We start from the raw sequence: 6,129 nt of genomic DNA, 5'->3' as shown, positions 1-6,129 counted from the left end.
TCTACAACACTATCTACAACACAACCTCCAACACTATCTACAACACAACCTCCAACACAACCTCCAACACTATCTACAACACAACCTCCAACACAATCTACAACACAATCTACAACACAACCTCCAACACAATCTACAACACAACCTCCAACACTATCTACAACACAACCTCCAACACAACCTCCAACACTATCTACAACACAACCTCCAACACAACCTCCAACACTATCTACAACACAACCTCCAACACAACCTCCAACACTATCTACAACACAACCTCCAACACAATCTACAACACAATCTACAACACAACCTCCAACACTATCTACAACACAATCTACAACACAATCTACAACACAACCTACAACACTATCTACAACACTATCTACAACACAACCTCCAACACTATCTACAACACAACCTCCAACACAACCTCCAACACTATCTACAACACAACCTCCAACACAACCTCCAACACTATCTACAACACAACCTCCAACACAACCTCCAACACTATCTACAACACAACCTCCAACACAATCTACAACACAATCTACAACACAACCTCCAACACTATCTACAACACAATCTACAACACAATCTACAACACAACCTCCAACACTATCTACAACACAATCTACAACACAACCTACAACACTATCTACAACACAACCTCCACCACTATCTACAACACAATCTACAACACAATCTACAACACAACCTACAACACTATCTACAACACAACCTCCACCACTATCTACAACACGACCTCCAACACAACCTCCAACACTATCTACAACATTATCTACAACACAACCTCCAACACAACCTCCACCACTATCTACAACACAACCTCCAACACGACCTCCAACACAACCTCCAACACAATCTACAACACAATCTACAACACAACCTCCAAGACTATCTACAACACAATCTACAACACAATCTACAACACAACCTCCAACACTATCTACAACACAATCTACAACACAACCTACAACACTATCTACAACACAACCTCCAACACTATCTACAACACAACCTCCAACACAACCTCCAACACTATCTACAACACAACCTACAACACTATCTACAACACAATCACACTGCGACATGATAAATGATCAGCTGAATTCAGATGAAAACTCATTCATTCTCCTCGTCCTCCTTTACTGAGAGAGCTGAGGAGTTTCATCTGCTCACAGTCCAGCTTGCTGTAGGAGAAGGTGGAAAAGCTTTCTTTAAAAATATTTTATCCTGATGGGTTTTTTCATGTTCAGTTATCTCTCTGAATCCATCTGAGTTTTTTTTTAATTTCTAATTGAAATGAATTCTGATAGTTTTGCTCAGTAGGTGAATAAATCCATGGAAAGTTCGAGTGAAGTGATGGACGTGAAGCTAAAATCAGCGACTTCACCTGAAATCACCTGAAACTGAAACTGCATGATGGACTACTGTGAGAGGAAATGCAGGTTTACAGACTGTACATGCCACACGTTTTCATTGTTTTGTTAGGAATAAAGATATAATCATTTCTTTCTATAGTATTTTTTGTGGTTTATGATCACCAGGTGTTTATAAAAGCACATAAACGTAATAATCAGTGGATCGTATGATAAACTGTAAATAAACTGGTTTATATGAGAACGTTCCGGTTCAACTAAAGTGAGATTATTAACCCAGAACCTTTTAAACACTTCAAATGTTTGTTGTTCAGACTGCAGATTAATCTGGTTATCTTCTGTTTCTGTGGGTTTTTTTATATAATAAACCTGCAGGAGAACCCGAGCAGAACCAAGCGCATGAAACACACACACAAACACGAACACACACACACACACACACGGATCGTTTCAGTCAGCGCTTTATGAAGAATTCTGTTTAAATCTCGACAAACGTCTCTTAAAGTAAATACAGTTTATTATATTGCTAACTCACTTCAGGGGAAAGTCACGAGAACTCACCAGGTGATGTCATACACTCATCCGTATGTTCACTGATTCATCACGGGCTTTTGCATATCAAAACCTGTTACATGACACTTGGAATAGAATGGAAAAGAAGAGTTTTATCAGAAGAGAAAATAATAAACTATAACCTTTCTTATAGAAAGAAGTCACAGCAACACAAACTCACTATTTACAAATTTACAAAATTCTATCATTTTTATAAAAGTACACAGAGATAGTAAAGCAGTGGGAGTGAGGAGTCAGGAAACAGACACGAAGGAAGCGGTTAGAGAGAGAAGAACTCAGTTTTATTACAGTAAATATCACCAAGAACAGAGTTTAAACCCAAAAACAAAGAAATGGACAAACACTGGTGATCAGCGATTGGTCATCAGGAACAACTTCACATCAGCACCAAATATCATGGTGAGGAAAAATCTCATATCCATCTCTTCTGCATGAAGCACGATGTAAAGTAGATGTGTATGAGTTACACACATGTATCTACAGTTCTCTGTAAAAGTCTGAGGCACGTGTAAAGAAACGCTGTAGAGTAAAGACGCCTTCAAATATAATGAAATTAAATGTTTCTACATTTAAAAAAAATCCTATAAAGAGCAGTAAACAGTAATAAATAAAACAAAGTCAGTATTTAATGTGACGATCCTTCACTTTAAATAAATAAAGCAGTATCTGAGGTGCAGTGTGTGCAGTTTTATAAGGAAATGAGCTGGAAGTGTTACTGAGCATCTTGCAGAAGCAGCCACAGTTCTTCTGGAGACTTTGACTGTCGACTCGCTTCTTATTTCTGCAGCGAAACCCAGCAGCCTTCATTATGTTTTTATCTGAAAAGTGTCTCTTATGGAATCTGCTGCTTTCTTTACTGACATACAAACATTTTTCTGTAACGTTTCATTTTGTGCTGGAAAACTAATGTTTGGAATCTAAAATGTTTTTGTACTGAATCAATAATGTAGAAGTCAGAAAATAAACATCTATAACAACGTTTGTAGTAAAAAAAATAAAAATAAAAAATAGGGTGCCAAGACTTTTGTGTATATATGACAGGTAATCAGGCGCTAGTGGGCGGAGCTTGTGTCCACACTGATGAAGTTTGCACTGGTTTTGACCTCGTACATTTGTTCGTAACTCGTTCAGTCGCCTCTGTGATGAATTCGGTTCTTCAGTGTGAGAACGCGCTGCAGCGGATTTACAGACGTGAGGAACGATGGAGTCTCGCTGGAGAAGAATAAACTAAAATAAACTGTAATCCTGTTTAGAGTTAGATCGTGTTATTTAACCAGATGGTGACAAAGTGACAAAATGAGTGAGTGTGTGTGTGTGTGTGTGTGTGTGTGTGTGTGTAGCTGTGCTGGAGGTCCAGTGAGATGAGGACACTCTGGCTCTCTGAAGCGTCGCCGCTCCGCACTGAGACGCTGCGATAAACATTTCCGATGGTTCTCCTGTTAAAGCGGTCCAGGAGCGAGTTCCTGTGCCAGCTTCACTCTTCCACACACTCCATACCTCCACGCTCTGGCACACACACACACACACACACACACACACACACACACACACACACACACACACAAATGAGCTGTGAGACAAAATGCAAAATTAGGAGAGATGAAAACACCTTGTGGAGAAAGACCAGGCACGGTGAAGTATGAAGTGTGTGCGTTAGTGTGTAGAAAGAGAGCAAAAGGAGACGTGTGCGAGATGTTCACAGCTCACTAACACACACACACACACACACACAGATACACACACACACACACACACACACACACACACACACAGATACACACACAGGATAAATCAGTTCCTTCATTACGGTGCTGAGCTCAGATGTTAGTGTAACCCTGATAACCCTCACCCTGTCTCTCTCTCACACACACACACACACACACACACACCCCTCCATCATCTCCACCCGTCTTCTCTCCAACACTCCTCTGCTCCCTCTTTCACCTCACCTCCATTCATCATTTCCCTGTTCCACTCATTTCATCACTCAGCTTCTTCCTCCTTCTGTCAGTTAGCGTTAGCGCTCAGAGACAAGAGAGCGCCCATAAATACAGTGGATCAGAGGTCAAAGGTCAAGGGGGGGGCAAAAGTTTTGCAAAGAATTTCTGTTTCGAAAGAATTTCTATTATTATTATTATTATTTATTTTATTTTTTTTGGTTTTGAGAGAGGATTCGGAATCTCACTCGGAAACAGATGAAGAGTTGATGCTGTAAAATGATCATTTATGCGGCTCTGATGTCAGCGTGTGTGTGTTTTCGTTGTTATGTAAAAAATCATTGGCGTTTTTTTTTTGATGGTTGAGGCTTCGTCCACGAGTATATGAATATTTCTAAACTGCATCTTTGAAACATCTCCATCCACACGGAAACGCCGGCAGGACGTCATGAAGAGTCACGTCACACGCTTCAAGAGTTCCGCTCAGAGCCGCTTACTGAGCGACGGAGAAGGAGAAGTGCTGGAAAACACCAACGCGGCTGAACGGTGAAAACTGAAACACGGCGAGGTGGAACTTCTGCTCTCCCTACCCGAAACGTGCGCTCTCAGCGATTAAAAATGCCCTTTACACGTGACTTAAAGCCAAAACAGAGGAAAAAATAAAACTATATTTTCACAAAACATTCATCTATCTGTGTGTGGAGTCTACATTTATAATTATTTATATTATAATTATATAAACTACACCAGGACAAAGCATCAGGATCCACCGATATCAGTGTTCACTGTAGCCCCGCCCACTCGGTCTAAACTGGCTCAGCCAATCAGAGTTTTGCACGCCAACTGGACTGTGCGATTATTTTTCTAGGTTTGTGATGATGTTCAGACTCGACTCGGCTGAACTCTCGCCGATCTCTGATTCTTCACCTCAGTGGAACAAAAAACCCCTCACAGCTCCGAGGGACGAAATTAACAATAACATCAGAACGAGTTTTATTGGCCGAGTGAGAGTCGTTTTGGAGAAATTTGACTTGGCGCACTCACACACACACACACACACACACACACGAAGCAGGAAGAACAAAGTAGATAAAATTTGGAGAAAACAGAATAACTGAATGGTTTGAGTTCATTTCAGTGGGAATGAAGGGAAAGAAGGAAGACAAAGGAAACGTGGTACATTGGTGTGATACACACACACACACACGCACACACACACACACACACACACACCTCAATGTGATTGTGTTACCTGTTGAACAAAAGCTTCCACCAACACTGATGACATCACTGACCACTCGCAATTACAGTAACATCCCATAATATCCAGTCATCTTGTTTTCAGTGTCTCCACTTCCGCTTCTTCTCCTGTTTCCTGCATCTTCTAGTTTTCTCCTTCATCAAATTTCCCCAGTCTGTCCTCGATACGTTTATTTATGCACTCGTTCTAAAACGGTATCGTTCCTATAGTAACAGCTCCACCACTCACAATAATAATAATAATAATAATAACAATAATAAACCTGTTAAAAACCAAGTGAGTCTCCAGTGTCGGCGCTGTGTAACAGTCAGAGGTGAAGCTGTACCTGTAAGTAACTGAAGCTGTACCTGTAAGTTTCGCGACGTCTTCAGGACAGAGGAGTTTACGTGGTTTCTTTGCGGTTTCTCACTAACATGCAGAACAAGCTGCAATTTTTTGTCTTATTAACTTGAAGAGAGAGAAAAAAGAGACGCCGGTGAATAAATAAACGACTGTTTATAGCTGCTATAACGTAAGTGAGAACGGGAACTGACTCGTTTCACAGACGTTACACAGCATTAAACATAAGTAGCTATAAACGGATAAAAGTATGTATTTTTTTAAATAAAGCATCGTAATAGTTGGAACGTTGCTGTGGTGTAAGAGGAATAAAACACTTGGGGACGTGCTGTTAGAGGAAAATAATCAACATCAGAGTGATAACAGTAACTCTGCTTCATTACATCACGCCCATCACTCAGTATTTTACTGAAACACACACACACACACACACACACACACACACACACAGTTTTTTTAATACCTGGCTGAGAAAGAATGAGTGGAACAGTGGAGTGGAAACGTGGATGATGTTATTACAGCTCAATTCCACTGTAACGAACACTGAGGCATGTTCTTCACGCCGGGGTGATAAAATCCTGTGTGTGTGTGTGTGTGTGTGTGTGTATATGTG

This window comes from Pangasianodon hypophthalmus, chromosome 17 (assembly GCF_027358585.1).
Source record: "Pangasianodon hypophthalmus isolate fPanHyp1 chromosome 17, fPanHyp1.pri, whole genome shotgun sequence".
Classification (NCBI taxonomy): Eukaryota; Metazoa; Chordata; class Actinopteri; order Siluriformes; family Pangasiidae; genus Pangasianodon; species Pangasianodon hypophthalmus.
The sequence above is the reverse complement of the archived record's forward strand: the minus strand, read 5'-3'. Positions refer to the sequence as shown.